Source organism: Acipenser ruthenus, chromosome 28 (assembly GCF_902713425.1).
Source record: "Acipenser ruthenus chromosome 28, fAciRut3.2 maternal haplotype, whole genome shotgun sequence".
NCBI classification, from domain to species: domain Eukaryota; kingdom Metazoa; phylum Chordata; class Actinopteri; order Acipenseriformes; family Acipenseridae; genus Acipenser; species Acipenser ruthenus.
The window spans coordinates 9,964,161-9,983,347 of record NC_081216.1 but is presented as its reverse complement, the minus strand read 5'-3'; positions in this window follow the sequence as shown (position 1 = coordinate 9,983,347).

Here is a 19,187-nt window from a genome sequence, read left to right as displayed (position 1 = left end):
AGGTGCAAGGGTGTTTATTTATTTTAGTAAATGTCCAGAGCCTCAAGGCAAAACCTGTAAATAATAATAGTGCTGGAAGTGATACAGCGGCGTGTATCACTTCTAATTTATAATCCCGCGGGTTTGACCCGCAACCCCAAAGTCCCGTTCCGACACCCACACTAAACACGAACACAAAAGACAGTGCGTGATTCAAGTGCTAAAAGGTGCAAACACAAAGACAGTTGGTAGTGAAAGGTGAGTGGTGAAGTCCGGGTTTTTCGCTGGCCTGCGGCTGCAGCTCCGGATCGTGCTCAGTAATCCTCTGTGACAAATAACACACAAGACACACAGTGTTAATACACAGACACAGAACACTCACGATTTCCTCACAGTACAGGCTCCTTCTCGGTTATTTAACTTAACCATATGCAAAGGAACAGATCACTCAAGCCATGCCCCCTATTTATACCCTCGCCCATGACCCCAAGGTTAACGAGCGCATCCGCTCCTCCAGTCCTCGGATGCCACGCCACTTACCGTCTGGGTCAGTGAGCTCGGGTGCCATGGCTCCGCCCCCTTCCGAACTGACCGACTTCCATCTACCCTACGGAATAAATTGTCGTGCCAATTCATTAAGGGTACTCTGTTCCTCGTATACCGTGCTCTCACAGGTCGAGAGGGAGATCTAACACTAAGACTCATTCGATCTCTGTCACATATCCCACCGCTCAGAGTGGAGCCGAAGGAACACTCGGCTAAACCTACCTTTCCCATTACTCCCCCCTCCCGGGAAAAATAATCCGCATTTTGGTGGTCTTTCCCTGCACGGTGTACCATATGGTACATGAAGGGCTGCAATGCCAGATACCACCGAGTTATCCGGGCATTGCTGTCCTTCATTGTGCTTAACCACTTGAGTGGGGCGTGGTCAGTGACAAGATCAAATGAGTGTCCCAGCAGGTAGTATCTTAAAGAGTGAGTAGCCCATTTCATGGCCAAACACTCTTTTTCGACGACGGAGTAGTTGCGCTCCCGAGGGAGCATTTTTTTTACTTATGTACAGAACAGGGTGTTCTACTCCGCCTACCATTTGAGACAGGACTGCACCCAAACCGACATCCGAAGCATCGGTGTGGAGGATGAATCTCTTAGTGAAGTCTGGAGTGATGAGAGCAGGGGCCTGGCAAAGTCTCTGCTTAACAGTATTAAACGCCCCCTGACATTCTTCTGACCATTTAATTAAATTTGGTGCGCTCTTTTTGGTGAGGTCAACTAAGGGATTAACCACTGTGGCATACTCGGGGATAAAGCGGCGGTAATAACCGGCTAACCCCAGTAGCGACCGCACTTGAGCCTTGGTTTTGGGGATTGCCGCGTCTACCAAGGCCTGGACCTTGGAGACAACGGGTTTCACCCTGCCATTCCCCATTACAAATCCCAAATATTGTGTTTCTCTTTTGGCAAACGCACATTTTCGCAAGTTAGCTGTCAGCCGGGCTGCCCTTAGAGACTGAAGGACGGCTGTGATCCTAGCCAAATGCTCTCGCCAGGTGGAGCTGTAAATGACCACATCATCAATATACGCTGCCGCATATTCACGATGTGGGTGTAAAACCTGGTCCATCAGTCTCTGGAAGGCAGCAGGCGCACCATGTAACCCAAACGGCATGGTTGTAAAATGAAACAGCCCCTCTGGTGTTGAAAATGCGGTTTTCTCTCTAGACCTACGAGTTAACGGGATCTGCCAATATCCTTTCGTCAGATCCAGAGTGGAGGTGAACCTCGCCGTCCCCAGTCTATCTAGGAGTTCGTCGACCCGAGGCATGGGATACGCATCAAACTTGGCAATAGCGTTTACCTTGCGGAAATCAACGCAGAAGCGGTTGGTGCCGTCCTTTTTGGCCACTATCACAATTGGACTGCACCACTCGCTCCTGGAAGGCTCAATCACCCCAAGTTCGAGCATGTCCCATACCTCTTTGCGAACGCCACTCCGTCGACTTTCCGGGACCCGGTAAGGTCTCTCTCGCACTGTGACACCTGGGGGAGAGATAATGTCATATTCAGCGAGGTTAGTTCTACCGGGCGTGTTAGAAAAAACATCGCTAAATTCCTCAATTAACCTACGTAGTTCACGTTGCTGATCAGGAAGTAACTGTTCCCCCATCGAAATGTTCTTTGTGCTAGAGGGTTCTAGCTCGGGCCCTAAATCATCCTCTATATTGTCTGGGGCTATAAATAACACCTCTCTTGCCTGCCAGGGCTTTAATAAATTTATGTGATAAATTTCTTTTTTGTTACGGCGATCGGGCTGTTTAATTTCGTAATTCACCTTTCCTATAGCCCGAATCACCTCATATGGCCCTTGCCATTTAGCACATAGTTCTTTGGCTATCGCAGCAGCACTAGTGGACCTCAATGGAACTGCCTCTGGGTATCGCGTTGCGTAATCTACCACCACTAATATATGCGTATACCCGGAGTCAGAAGGTAGCAAAGGGCCGACTATGTCCACTGCGATGCGTTCAAAGGGGGTGGAAATAATCGGCAGTGGGACCAAAGGGGCGGGGCGCACTCGACCCGGCGCTACTCTCTGGCAGTCTGGGCATGTGGCTACATATTTCGACACTTCTTTATAAACACCTGGCCAAAAGAATCGAGCCAATATCCGTTCCCTTGTCTTGTCAACTCCGAGGTGCCCCGCAAAAGGGATATCATGCGCCAGCCTCATGACCTCCAGCCGACAAGACGGGGGGACCAATAATTGTGTTACAGGATTTCCTGAGCCCGCGGCCAGGTTTACCCTATATAGTAATTGCCCCTTGATAATGAAGTGTGGAAATACTAGTGCCCCAGCACCTTCAACATCCTTACCTTCAATGGACCGGACCTGTCCCCGAATGTGCACCAGTGATGGGTCATTGTCCTGCTCCCACACTAGGTTCACATTCGAGTGCCACATGTCCGGTATATTGAGCGGGGCGGGAGTAACATCTGCCCTTGATGGCCCAGTAACCTCGCCCTCTCGGTCACACTGCGTTCCGACCCCCTTTGACTGACGTTTTTCACCGTTATAACAGGCTCCCACCAGCCCCCAGCCTTGTCTCATTAACGCTCCCTCCCATTTCCGCAGCCTTCTCTCTTTGTTTGTTTTTTTCGGCCGGAACAGGGAAGAGAACATTTCCGCTTGAAAGGGAAAAACATTACCAATTATTTCCCCTTCTACTTTTTCTGCCACATTTGCGTGTATGGCCGGGACTGCCCTTAATTTCAATAAATCTTTATAGTTGGGCCAGTCTCGACCCAGAATAATGGGATGTGGTAACCTTTCCGCTACCCCAACTACCAGGGAACGTTTCATCGGACCGACCGATAAATATGCTTTTACTGTGGGGTATGTTGCCGTGTCTCCATGGATACAGGAGATCGCCACCTGACCTTGTGGCTGCCACACCATACCGCCCAAGAGAGATGCTCTAATTAAGGTCTGACCACACCCTATGTCCACTAATGCATGGGTCTTCACATTTCCAAAAATCACCTTAACAATACAAGGCCCCTCCCGACCATTTTTCCCTCGCTTACCCGCTTCAGATGCCAGATTACAGATGGCCACGTCACACTCCATCGCAGATGGGCATGACCTAGCCTGATGTCCCGGCTGGCGGCACCTAAAACAGGTAGGGGGAAAGGAGGGCACAGTATTAAATGGTCTGTCCCGCTGCTGGTATGGCAACGGGGCAGGGGCAGCACCTCTACCCCCGCTGGGGGCCAACCTTGGTCTCCATGAAGAGGAGGCAAGGTCGCCCATTGGGGTTGGTGCTCTTGGAGGTCGTTGCACCGGTCCTGGTGGTGGGGCTGATGGAGCAGAGAGAGGAGGTGGGGCTCGGCCGCTCCGTTGAGGTGGGGTGAGTAGCCCGGTCTGGGCGGATACCAGGGAGTCCTCGAAGTCCTCAGCGAGCTTGACTGCCTGTTCCAGGGTGTCGGGGTTGTGGCGCCGTATCCATCCTTGGGTCTCGGCGCCGACCACATGACAAAACTGCTCAATAACGATGGCCTCCCCCATCTGGGCAGTTGTTTTTAGCGCCGGGGTGAGCCAGTGTATCATGTGGTCACAGAGCTTCTGCGCGACCACCCTGGGGCGTACGTTCGGGGACCTCCTGTACTCCCTGAACCTCACTCGGTGCGTTTCCTCCGTAATATTCAGACGGCGGAGAATAGCCAGTTTTACCAGGTCATATTGAGCGGCGTCGTCATCCCCCATTGCCTGGTATGCTGCCTGCGCTTCCCCAATCAGGCAGGGTCCCAGCTGGCTTGCCCAGAACTGTCGGGGCCATGACGCGGTGGTAGCCAGCCGCTCAAATGCCACCAGGTATGCCTCTGGATCATCATCCGCCGTCATTTTATGCGTCCTGGCTTTGGGCGCTATGAAGCCGCGCTCCGCTGATGCTGTGGGAGGTATTGCCAGCCCGACCCTCTCGATCAGCGCGGTGTACCTCTCCTCTCTCCGTCTTTCCTCCCCCTCCCAGCTGCTCCAGCAGCGCCGACAGTGTTGCGTAGTCCATATCCCACTTCTGACACCACGTGTGGCAAAGTGGTAATGACGTGCAGGTGAGTGCAGTGCAGAAGAATCACACAGACAGACGTTGGTACAGGTGCAAGGGTGTTTATTTATTTTAGTAAATGTCCAGAGCCTCAAGGCAAAACCTGTAAATAATAATAGTGCTGGAAGTGATACAGCGGCGTGTATCACTTCTAATTTATAATCCCGCGGGTTTGACCCGCAACCCCAAAGTCCCGTTCCGACACCCACACTAAACACGAACACAAAAGACAGTGCGTGATTCAAGTGCTAAAAGGTGCAAACACAAAGACAGTTGGTAGTGAAAGGTGAGTGGTGAAGTCCGGGTTTTTCGCTGGCCTGCGGCTGCAGCTCCGGATCGTGCTCAGTAATCCTCTGTGACAAATAACACACAAGACACACAGTGTTAATACACAGACACAGAACACTCACGATTTCCTCACAGTACGGGCTCCTTCTCGGTTATTTAACTTAACCATATGCAAAGGAACAGATCACTCAAGCCATGCCCCCTATTTATATTTATACCCTCGCCCATGACCCCGAGGTCGAGCGTCTCGATGCATATTTTTGTGTATGACTCCTCCCACGTGTATGATGCGTATGACCTCCACAGGGGATGAGCGTCCCGTTGAACAGTTTCCAGACGTTGGCATGTAGAGTCCTATAAACCAGAGCAAACACACTGCATGCTCATTCTCCCCCTAGTGACTTCACGCCAACTTCGTGCATCTCCGCTGAGTTGTCGGGATTATTGATCGTTTTTACGTCTCTCTGTGCTCTAAAATTGATTGTGGCGATTTCATTTCTTATTGTGACTGTAAGATCACTGACACTGACTGATACCGCATTGTAGCCCTTTTTAAATACGCGCCAGCGGATTGAAATAACCAGTGAGCTTTAAAAAAAAAAAAAAATGTACACCCTATAGTTTTTCTGTCACCCCCCTTTTTTTGAAAAGCACTGTGTTCTAAGCACAGGGATGGACAGGAACTGATTCACTCACGGTCAATCAGGTGCAGCACGTGGGAGGCTGTGCAGGAATCGGGGATCTCAACACCCAGGTGCACTGGCCAGGCCATTTACAGAGCTCTTAACTATTCCCTTGGGGATTATCAAAAATGAGTGCAGCCTTGGATACAAACACACCTGCCCACCAAGCACCTACCGGCAGTTTGTCATGTTCGCTGTCTTACCCATCATGACTGAAACTGACTCGCAACAGGGAAATGCAGCTTCTACACTGAACAACGTATATGCGAGGGATTCTGTTTGTATAAGTTTCTGTTTTTGTCTTTGGGCTGCATTAGAATCTCGTATCTCTCTCTCTTCCAAACGAACGATTCCCCCCCCCGGTGGAAAACCAGCTCGGAAAAATTATCCTTTTTCAATCCCCCAGGTAAAGCTGGAACGGTTCGGTGAGACAATGGCCGGTAATCCACAGCCAGGATATAACTTAAGGTTTAAATAAAATCTGTTTAATATTCACCAAGGTGAATTTCAAACTCAGCTAAACAACTTAATAATTGTAGAATTGATTCCGATCATTTTTAAATAAGATTTCTTTCCGGGGTTGTTTTTATTTTTTCAAGCAGTAGATAGGAACCAACTCCCCAGTAATGTTGTTGAAGCTGACACCCTGGGATCCTTCAAGAAGCTGCTTGATGAGATTCTGGGATCAATAAGCTACTAACAACCAAATGAGCAAGATGGGCTGAATGGCCTCCTCTCGTTTGTAAAGTTTCTTATGTTCTTAATACAATGTTTACACTTTCTATACTGTCCAAAAGTCTCTTCAGTAGTAATATTACTATAGCTTATGTCAAAAGTCTAATTTATGACCCTTTTGACCTTTTTTTGACCTTATAGGTATGAATTTATGAATATATAATGAGGGGGCGTGGATTTATGAATTTATGAATATATAATGAGGGGCGGGGATTTTATATTGGTATTGATATATATATATATATATATATATATATATATATATATATATATATATATATGTATTTTACAAATGCTTATAAACATTAAATATTTATAAATGTAAAAGAGTATGAAAATAAAATAATTACTGTGGGTAGGATTCTAACCCACGCTGACAATTGAGTCAAAAGGATCTTAAGTCCTTCACCTTAACCACTCGGACACAACAGTTTTTCTTAAAACATTAATAAATAAAAAAATAAGTATTAAGCTTACCGGGGGTTTCAGAGAATCAAGGTGGTATGGTGTTTGAGCAAAAGGTTGAACAGATGGAGACTACGTTGGGTTTTTTTTTTTTTAAAGGGGCATGTCTGGGCATGTTTTTCAGACCTTATAAAAAGGAGGAAAATATTTGGGGAGTTTATTAGAGTGTTACACAAGATGTCTCATACCGTTGTTAGTTGCTGCTCAGAGAAAGGGGATCTGAGGATCGGGAAATGTCTGAACTTATAAAAGCCTTTAAAAAAATGCACATTAGCCCTTCCGCAGATGTAGAAGAAACCACGGCTTGTAAAAAAGTTTCAAGAGAGAGTCCAAGCATGGGTCCTTCAAGCATTCTTCCCAAGGATCGTCTGTGTACTGTACAACCTCCTCTGTGGACTGAACTGAAAACAAACATCAATGAGAGAGAGGGGCGGATGTATTAGGGTAACTCTGAAAACGCCCCTAGGGGCGGCGCCTCAAGGACCACCCATTCAAGGATCTCTGATAGGTCATCTCAAAGGATCCCCCATGGTGCCTGAGGCGTCAACACCCTCATAGGCCGAAACCTAATCTTGGGGAGCATACTAAAGGGGCTCCCCACATGTCCTTTTGATTGAAGGAGTCTGACATCATGGCTTCTGCAAACTTTAGATACTTCTCTGAAAATGCCGTTCTTGAACCTAGCGATATTGAGATGGATTGGACCAGTGAAGAAATGACCCAGCTTATAAAAGACTTTGAAAATGTCCCGCTCCTCAACCCTGCAGAGTCTGATGACGTTGATGGGGGCTTAGGCATCTCTTTTGAAAAAGTATTAAAGATCTCTATGGGGCTCGTGGCTTCTCTATTGGAAGTGATCATTGACCGTGATATGGTGAAAACTTGCCGTGGTTGCGAAATTGACCACCCGAGCCAGCTGAGACACAGCTGCCTTTTTGAAGCGGCCCCCAATTATTTTGATCAACATTTTGAAGAAATACTAGAAAAAATACACGTCCCGTGGCTGAAACTTCTGGTGGCTAAAGCTCTAGCTTGTTTCAATTTTCATCCATCTTTGACAAAACTTCAGAAACTGGTGGAAGATATTTTAACAGAGCTAAGACCAGAACACAGCATTAGACGTAAACTGATTCATCTACAAGAAACCCTGGATGACAAGACCCGAGACATTGTTAACAAAATTACCAAAGCTTTCTACCATCGCAGTTTTACAAACCCGCGCGCTCCATTAGCATATTACGGGGCCTGTGACTTTGAAAATGGGGAACGTCCAGACTCCAGCAAAACTGAGGAAAACCATGGAGGGGCTGCTGTTTGAGTTATTAGCTGAGAAAGTGGCTTGCAAGAGACTCTTTCAAAACCTGATCCCCGTAAATGTAAAAATGTTCAGCAATTTAAAAAGTGTAACTGATTTAATCCGTAAAGATATTGATACTAAAGAATGGTCAGAGTTGGTAATTACACATGTAAAACACTGTAAACCCTTAAATGCATTTTTAATGAATATATTACCTAAAATGTTTGATGAAATAGAAGATTGCAAATGTACACATATCCTTGTTTTGTATGCTTATGTGACTGATGTATGTTTTTATAACATGGCCAGGTTTTTAAGAGATGAAGATATATCGATAGTTGTGCAAAATGTCGTGTATTATTTAGTGACTAATCATGAATGTTTGTGTAAAAACTTTATAGCTCTTCTAAAATGTCCTAATCTTCTTGATAAACTGTGAATGTCTCTGAAGTGTTATGATAACCTTTGAATAAAAACTTTTTGAAAGTCATATTGTTCTCAGTTGTGTTATTTTGGTTAAAGATGACACACCAGCATATGAAAAAAATATACTACGATCCCTCAAATCCTGGAGGTTTAGGGGGTTTACAGACTCTTCAAAAAGCTCTGAGGTCTGATGGACCTAAAGTCTCTGAGAGGGTCTTAACTGACTTTTTATCAGAGCAAGACTCATATACGTTGCATAAGCCCTCTAAAATAAACTTTAAAAGAAACCCTGTATTTGTATCTAATATCGACACACAGTGGCAAGCTGATTTAGTGGATATGTCTAGCTTGTCAAAAGAAAATGGAGGTTATAAGTACATGTTAACATGTATAGATATCTTATCTAAATATGCATGGGTCTTACCTTTGAAAAATAAGTCATCTAAGATGGTGACAGAGGCGTTCAAGAGGATCATCAGCGCTGGTAGGAAACCTAAAAAACTACAAACTGATAAAGGGGCCGAATTTCTAAACAAAGCATTTCAGAACATGCTAAAAAAAACATAATATTCTACACTTTACCACGGGGAATGAACTAAAAGCATCTATTGTTGAGAGATACAACAGGACTCTTAAAACAAGAATGTGGAAATATTTCACCGCTTTTAACACGCACAAGTATATGGATAAACTACAAGAAATGGTACAGGCATATAACAACTCCTTCCACCGTAGTATTCAAATGAAACCTTCAGAAGTTAATGAAGATAATTCATTTAAAGTGTTTAAAACTTTATACTCTAAGAAGAAAAGCCCTAAACATATAAAGTTTAAGTTTGCCGTCGGTGACAGCGTAAGAATTTCAAAGTTAAGAGCTCCCTTTATAAAAGGCTATGAACAGACGTTTACATCAGAGATTTTTACTATAACAGAATGTATACCAAGATTTCCACCGGTGTATAAACTATGTGATTATGATGGAGAGCCTATAATGGGCACCTTTTATGCACCAGAATTACAGAAAATAAATGTTAAGACTGATAGGCTGTTTAGGATAGAGAAGATAGTTGCCGAGAAAAAGGAAAATGGTAAAAAGTCTTATCTCATAAAATGGGCCGATTGGCCTGAAAAATTTAACAGTTGGGTCGCAGAGCAGCAGGTGGTGGATCTAAAGAGTTAACAAGTACAGAGTGTATTTAATTACACTTAAAACATTATTCAAGATGTCTCAAGACTCTTTTTATGTAACTCTGCCTAGTAATGCTTCACAGGAGGTTTCCCCTAAAAACGCAATATCAAATTTTACTATCAAATTGGTTAAAACACTGAATCTACCGGGAAAATGGGAAGTTTGCTTAGCAGAGATTCAATATCCCCATACCTGGGATAATATAAGCCTTAAAGACAGCACTTTTATTACTTATGATATAGAAAATGCGATAAAACGTGATTATACTATACCAAAAGGATATTATGAGACCCTTCAGGATGTAATAACGACCATGAACGATGTCCTGCTCGGAAAAGGACTAGATCAGAAAGGTGACAAGGCTCCCGATGAACAAAATAATAATGATTTGAAATTAGTCTATAAACCTATAGAAAGACGAATTTATATAAAAAGTACTAAACCATATATGATTTTTACCAAAGAACATCTCGGACAAATGTTGGGATTTCGTGAGACTATAAAGGGTGAAACTATTAGACTATTAGGCCCTATTGAGGCTAAAGTGTATTCTGCTTATTTGAGGACCAACTACCCAGCCGACATCAGAGCGGGATTTTATACCCTGTATGTCTATACTGATATCATTACACATCAAGCCGTTGGAGATAGTTACGTGCCTCTTCTAAGATGCGTTCCTATTAAAGGCAAAAACAACGATATAATCACGGTAACTTACGACAGACCTCATTACGTGCCCCTCAGCAATTCCGTTTTGGGAAGGTTGTAGTGAAGTTGCATTTCCGACCTGTAAAGCCTCTTTTTTACACATAATTGAAAATGGGCCCTAATGGATATGTCAATCCTTATATTAATTATTACAAAAATCAAGCTGGTAATGGATTGCCTGGATTTTCTGGAGCTCCAGTAATGTACGGGGCGGGTATAGGGGGTATTTTTAGAAGTCTTTTCAGAAAAGCTTTACCGTTACTTAGAAGGGGTTTTGAAATAGTTAAACCTCATTTTAAATCAGCAGCTAAAAATATTGTTAGTGACGTAGTGTCAAATGTCCTAACAAGTCATAACCCTCATAGCCATAACAAGAGCCAGTCAGGGGAGGGATTGATGGTGATGTCCCGAGGATACAAGAGAAAACGTGGCAAACCCCCAGGATCTCGCTATCATCCACACAAAAAGGCTAAACCAGCTACATTGAGGTCATTTAGTAACGGTAACCGGAGAAGGAGTAAGAAACCAAAGACCCCCAGAACAGCGAAAAAGAGAAACATCTTTTAAATCATGATGCTGGTACATCATATGTCTCAAGAATGTGTGAAATCAGAATTGGATCTGTTTACTATACCTTATACCCTTTATGTGGAAATTCCCCCCCTGTCTGCCTTGTCTGACACGGCCCTGTGGCAAAGTGCCCCGCCCCTGTGTGCATTTGTGTGTTCTGTGTTGTATATATGCGTGCGTATGTTAATGTTGGTGTATAGATTGGTACACAGGATATAAACAGGTCTGTGTTTCACGTGTGTTTAAATTGTATATTTGTATTTAAGCACGGGATTGCACATCACGCACGTGCATTTAAAATATAATATGTGAACACAGGGTTTCACGTAATTAATTCACGTGCTGGGATTCAAGTGAGTAATTAATTAGTAATTGAATCCCAGCACAACAGTATATATAGATGCACGTTTCTGTCACTCGGGGTTGGGTGTTCGGAAGAGGAGAACGGGTGAGAGAGAGAGGAGAGTTAAATAAGTAAAAACGTGCAAGAGAAGTGTTTTGTTTGTACTCACCGTGTTTGTTTGTCTGTCCGTGCACCGTTTGTTTAGTGTTAGTCGTTTTGTATGTCTGTTTATTTTGGCGCAAGTGCCGTGTCCTGTGTTTTTGTTACAACCTTTTTATTTTCTGTTCTGTTTATTAAATGCTGAGCGCGATCACGCGCTCAGCTATACCAAAACCCCAAGTCTCTCTGTATTCCTTCCTGCTTCTGGTCTGACGCCACCCACTCTGGCCGTCTTTGTGACAGGCCCCCATCGAATTTTACATAGCGGGAAATGGGGAAGATTATCTTGATTTGAATAATACTCTTTTAAGACTTTCATGCAAAATTACTAGGGCTGATGGCTCCAATTTAGTAGGAGGCAGTATAGTTGGTATTATCAATTACCCTGTAGCTACCATGTTTTCACAAGTGGATGTAACTTTAGGAAATCGCTTAATCAGTCAAAGCAGTAATACTTATCCTTACAGGAGCATTATAGAAGCAATGCTAAACTTTAGTAAGGACACTCTAGAATCACAGTTCACTGCCGGCTTGTTTTACAAAGATACCCCAGGACATATGGATGAGACTGATCCTGCAGGGGCTAATGAAGGTCTAGTTAAACGGCATGCGTTTACCAGAATGAGTCATACTGTTGAACTTTTAGGACCTCTGCATGCTGATATATTTTTTCAAGAGAAACTCATGCTGAATGGGATTGACCTGAAAATTAAAATGGTGAGGGCCAATGACACTTTCTGTTTAATGTCTGATGCTGCAGAAGAGTTCAAACTTAAAATTTTAGAAGCCTCTCTCTATATTAAAAAAGTAAAAGTGTCCCCTGAGGTCAGAATTGCCCAAGCTCAGGCCTTGATGACCTCTAATGCCCGATATCCTATTGATAGAGTGTCTATGAAAGTTTTTAGTATTCCTAGAGGGAGTAGGGTCTGTAATCAGGAGAATTTGTTTCTGGGGCAGTTACCAAAGTTTGTGGTTATTGGTTTAACAGATAATGACGCATTTAGTGGTTCCTACGCTAAAAACCCATTTAACTTTAAACACTATGCTGGGAACTTTATAGCTATGTACGTTGATGGTGAACAAGTCCCCTCAAAACCTTTACAACCCCACTATACAGCAAGACACAACCCCGTCCGTGAATAGTACAGTCTAATACAAGCCACGGGTAGACATCTCAAAGACAAACCGCTGATAATTGATAGGTCAGACTTTATTAGAGGCTATACGCTCTATGCATTTGATTTGACCCCTGATCAAGAATGTGGAGATCATTTTTCCTTAGTGAAAAATGGTAATATGCGCCTTGAAATGCGTTTTGCCAATGCTCTGCCAGAGACGGTGAATATGATTGTATATGCTGTTTTTGAGAACGTGATTGAGGTTTCCCACCAAAGAGCTGTTCTCTTTGATTACTGAAAAGTTTGATACAACATTGATCCTTTTAAAATGAATACCACTCAGCTTACAGAGCTGCTAACCAGCAACCCATTGACTGCAAAGTATTTTTATGGGGTTCTAGCTAGTGATCAACTACCTAAAGGAAAAATAAAAAAACTGCCGGCAATACTCATTGCCAACACGGACCCCCAGAATTATCCGGGAGAACACTGGCTAGGGATTTATCTAAAAGAAGAGGGACAGGGAGAGTTTTTTGATTCTTACGGTAACCCTCCAGATTTTATTTATTTTCCTAAGACTATCTCAAACTTTTTAGACAACAACGTCAAACAAACAGTGTACAATAATCAGCCTCTACAAGGTCTTATGACCACGACATGCGGCCATCACTGTGTTTTCTTTGTACATCATTGATCCAAAGGACTTACTTACCCTGAGGTTATGGGTCTCTACAGCTCTGATTTAAACAAAAATGATCTGATGGTGTCCCAATTTATACATTGTATGTCTAACCCTAAAAAACAGAACTGTATAAATATATTTTCATGCGTGCAGTGTGTCAAGACTCACCATGATTTCAAAAAATGTTATGAATGTTAATCTTCAAAAAAACTTATGACATTGTAATTGGTGAATAAATATTTTTATTGCTGTAAAGACACACACACATATATATATATATATATATATATATATATATATATATATATATATATATATATATATATATATATATATATCAGACATTGTTTATATAACACATGCATGAATATACAACAAAATGTACAAATATGTAAACTCAATAAAAACAGTAACATCTTAATAACTTTCCCATAACTGATGCCTTTTTTTCTGCTTCTTATGCATGGGGGTCTCTAAGGGTCGTTTTTTATAAGCTTCTATGAGTTGTCGTGTTTGAGAATTAGGTACTGTAGAATAGGGGACATTTATTACAGACAAACCTTTGATGAATTCGGACCATCCTACAGGTAACCTATGTTCAGGGATATGGGTATGCCCCGTTGCAGCCCTGATTAAATCAACCATATGCGACCCTCTAATGTTCTTGCCCCTAAGAATGAATTCCCCTTGATCATTCCATGAGGTAACCAAAGCATTCTGAGACATAGCGTTTAAAATAAAATTAGCATTTTTCTTAGATCTGGAGGGAACACTACTCATAACTGCAGTCACTATCTTAGATTCAGATTCTGCTGCCGGTTGGGCCGTTTCCTCAGAGGGGGGTGTAATTAATGTAAGGGTATTAAACTCTTTTTCACTCTGTTTAAGCAGGGTTAGATATCTCTGTAAGGAGTTGGTGTATAGCTTAACTTTCTCATGGTCACTGATGTCGCTTCTAAGTAGAATGCTTTTCATTTCAGAGTCAAGTCGGCTTTCAACAGCTTTTTTAATAGGCTCGGGGTGCTGGGGCTCAGGCTGCCGAAGTCTATCGAGTTGATGCTGGGGTATCAGAAACATTTTCTGGGAGTGAGTCATTTTTACAAATTAACTTTGAGGCGATAAGAGTCCTGATAAAAAAGGCAATGCAATCCTTATTAAAGCGCCGATAAAACCACCACTCTGATTCACAGTTTTTTTCTTCTTTTTAATGGAATGCTTCTTATTGCATAGGCTCTTTATAACACGCCGCTGCTTTTTGACTGTTTAACTGACTCGAAGTTAAGGGGATGTGACCCTTTAAGGCATTTAAGGCAATTTCCACAATCGATTTGATAAAATCGTCTGAGGCGTTTCGTAAAATTGCTCTTCTCTGATGAGCAGAACTATGAACTATGCTCTTTAAGAGATGGAGGTTACGTTTTATTCTAGCCGACATGCTGCGCTGTTGCATAGCCTAGATAAATAAAAGTTTTAGAGCAATAACCGGTCGCTTATAGGTGTTTTGATTTGGTATTTCTCATGATGTAAGCAGCTGGCCAATCAGGAGTAAATAAACGATATGCTTCAGGGGTTTGGGCCTTTAAGTCTATTAAAAGATAACCATAGGGTTTTTTTGTCGCATCTTCAAACGCTTCTAAGAAAAACTTGGAGTTCCCGGGGTACATCTGACGGGCTAGTGTGTTGATTTGAAGTTTATCTCGAGGGTTTTTAAACAGAATAATGTAATTGGCATTCAAGTTTATGGTGCGGCTCATTTTTCCTTGAAAAAACAAATTTTGAACCAAATACAGTACGCATAAATTCCTATGATGAACGTATTTTGTAAAAGCTTTCTGTATTTCATCATTTTCGCTAGCTGCTTCCATCAAGTCATCTATAATGAGTAAATTGATTTTGTTAGGAGGCATTAAATTATCATCGGTTAATGAATCTGGTATGCCTTCAATAAATGTGATATTTTTAAATTTAAGGGCCAATTCATTGTATAATTCCTGCCAACAACTATAACTCCAAATGATATTCTCAGGGGTTTTGGAAAAGATCTGTTGAGAGTTTTCTAAAAGCTGCTTCACAAAATAACTTTTCCCTGAATTGGAGGGTCCCGATATTATAGCTGCAAAAGGCACAGATAGTCTAATATCAAAACCTTCTTCAGTACCCATAAGGAATCGATGTGAAATCAGAACGCAAGACTCGCTTATTGTATACTATTTGAAAGGTTTTCTGGAGTGGTTTGTTTTCCAATTGAAATTCTTTTTTATTGCGGTGAATCTGGGAGCCTCGAATCATGATATGCTCTGCAGGGGTGTTTCTATCATGATTCACAAAGTTTTGTACAAGGTCTTTTAATGAAGCGAGGTTAATTAATTTGGAATTCTCATAGTTTAGGGTAATACCCTTTACTTTGAGACATGTTTTTCCATTGTTTGTGACGTATCCATATGTTTTAGGGCCCCCTGACACAAACTCTGTAATGTATTCCCCTGGCTTTAACTCGCTAGTTAAATCACCAAGATAATCGCCTAGTTCAGAACGCCAAGCCTGGGGCCTGCTGACAAAGATCACAGAGTCCGTATCATGATACAGACATCGACCCTGCAGACGATCCAAGAGGTTATAGAGCTCTAGCCGGGCGTAAGCGGTAGTAAATGCCGCTATGAATACATTTACATTACCTGTGGGAGTATAGGTATCAGAAGCGTAACGCCACTGAACCTGAGCCACAGTATCACTTACAAAACAAAAATGCGAAACCTGATATCTTTTTGAAAAGAGATAATGGAAAAACTGGTCAGGATCCTTTACCAAGCTTGTAGAGAGCTGGTTAGTTCTCTGTGCTAATTTTCCCCACAAACTATTGAGGCATAGTTTGGAGATTTGTCTTTTAGCAGGATTAACATTAATGTTTTGAGGATCTAATTGAACCCCCTCTTTCTGAAAATATTCCGCAATATAACGCTCTTTACGCTCCTCATCGGTACAATGAGCAGGGTATCCTGAACTTTCCTGTTTCCCCTTGAGATGACTATTAATGTAACCTGTAAAGAGAGTGTCAGATTTCTGAGGAAAATGCCACACTTCATGTATTTTAGACACTTTGTAACCTTTCTCAAGAGCTTTAACTACCTCTACACTACACCATGTCCCTGTCAAGGCTCTTTCTCCAGAGGTATGATTACATACCCCCGTCTGGTTTAGTGTTTCCGCGCATGAGCGGCAGAGGGTAAACATTAATTTACCACAGATGCGGGCAGGCAGTACAGGGAAATAAAGACCCCTAGGAGGCAGAACCGTTAATTTGAACAATCCAAAGTACTGGCTCAAGTCTTGAAAATTATGGTAAATTACAGTAGGATGGTCTACAGGATACACTTTTGTTTTGTTAACAAACGGATACACACTAGTGAAATCAAAGTATTCCACCCTTTCATTTTCTTGGGCCACATAATGTAATGTAATGGCATTTGTACGCCCCCCAAACAGAGCCTCGCGTGGATTTATGCGTTCTGGAAAATCAGAACGAATCAGAAAATCGTGAACTTTAGGTTGTTTTTTCAGGGTGTTCCATTCATGTTCCCAAATAACTCTGACTTCCAACCCGTAAACCTTTTGCAATGTTTCAATCTTTTCATCAAAGTAATGACGCATCGTACCACACGATACTTTGCTTAAGGGGTTTACATCGGCCGAATCATAGCACAAGGGACAACCATGAAAAAAGCACCCTGCAAATTCAAAAGCCGTACGCTTACCATTAATCACAGCATAACCTTCCAAGAAAAAGGGGCCTATTTTAAGCTCTCCGTAGTTTAAAGCATGTTGAATGAAAACATTTTCAGTTTCTGCTACATACATTAACCATTGTATCGAGGCATTTGAAAAGCTTTTTTGCTGCTCACTGTAATTGTCGGGAGGAATGATCGCTATTGTGTCTTTAAGGCATGAATTTACTTCTATACATAGCCATGCACAGTGAAGCAATGGTGGTACATTGGAAGGGGTCTATCTGCCCTATTGCATAAACCTCGGTCCGGAATTTGATACATGCCTCTTTCAAAATTTCAACATCATTTTTGCAGTAGAACGCCATTTCGTCTCTGAAATTAAAAACACCATTCTTAATCGAATCATACCATTTGTAAAAGTCATCACGATCTTTAGACATCATTTGCTGAACACCATAGTAAATGGGTTCAGGAAATGGCCCCACATAATTCTGGTTTTCAGCAGTATTGAAAAAATGAGGAAAATATCCTTTTTTGGCTTCAAATCCCATAGCCGCAGGCAGGGCACTTAACTTCATGGGCAAAAAGTTAAAGGAATCAATGTAACGCATTTTAAAAGCCTCGTCTGTAAAACACATCAACTTGCTACCCTGAGCTATGATATTTGGGTTAATTCCGTTGGTTACTAAATAATTCATCAGTAAATAACTGTCATAAGACTTTGCATTGTGTGCCAAGAACGTATATCCTGCATAACAAGGTCTACGATACCGCTCAAAAAACTTTTTCACACATTCCTCGCCCTCCCAAAACCATGATTCACCACCCATGTGCATGCAGTACAAATAATTAGGAATGTGTACGCCAGCTTCCTGACGACATTCAAAATCATAAAACACATATTTGTCTGTGGGTTCCTTAGGTTTAAGCATTTGAATGAAGCATTTATGATCACTGTGAGGTAACAACACGGCTTTACATAGCTTACAGTAAGGAGTAAGACATTTATGAGTCTGTGGCTTTGTCGGGTCACATTTATAGAGAGAATAGCACCTTGTACAAAGTTCTAAAAGGTCACACATAGAAACCTGTTTTTCACTGTTGGCTTTATCTCGGAGAATCTTATGCTCATCATACAGAGCTGTGAGTGACAATAACGATTGCAATCGTTACATTTTACCTTTACTGAGGACTCGCTGTTACAAGCTGGTGAAAAACACACATTGCAGTGTCCTTCACAGCGATGTCCCGATCGGTTACTATATGCTGTGTAACAGTAATTACACAGATAGGCTGCACCCAGAAAACCTTTCAAGTTAACAATACCATAGAAATGATTCTCATGAAGAAACAGAAATACAGTTTTGTTTTTTGCTCGAGTATCTGTTTGGTGATTCAGGAACATATCCTTTTGAGGACATCTGTACCAGACCACAATTTTAACATCTAAGGCCTGTTCAAATTTATCTATGTCTACAAACGACACCATTTGATGTTCACTTAATCCCACACTCTGTTGAAGTTTTAAAGCCTCAGCCATACACGTATCATAAGCCCCTCTGAATTCTGGAAATTCTCAGAACGCTGTAGGCAAAACATAATTGATTGTCTCTGTTGTAACATATAATCAGATGCTTGGCTTTTTTTCTAATGAGCTCACTTTTCATTAAGGTCTGCAAACATCTCCTAACACCACCTCTTTCTGGGCACCTAATAACCTGCACAATCAACATTAAAGAGTCATCAGCCAAAATTTCACTATGACTTTGAAGGAGAGCTTCAATCTGACTGAGAAAATCGTCTAGACTTAAATTGGCTCCAGTCATTTTTACATACACTGGTATATCTAAGGATCCCGCTCGTAATTCAAGCTGCACAACGTCTGAGGGTCTTAGCGTTCTAGAAACCTCACTCAACATATTCTCTAACGTTTCTGTAACACCGTAAAAACTTCAGCGTAGGAATCCAAGTCATACAGATGTGTAAAGTTAAGAGGTTGCTTCAATTCGAAATTGTTAAACATAGGTCTATGTCTATGCTGTACACCAGCCCCACCAATTCTATCACCGTCACTATCCCTATGGGGGGCCTGTAAACCTGAAGGACCTGCCACTTGATCATCATGTAATACACCACCCCCCGGGACTTTTATGCTAAAAGAATCATCACGGTAAGCCCCGTCGTTCAAACCTCCCCCTATTTGTTTTTCCACA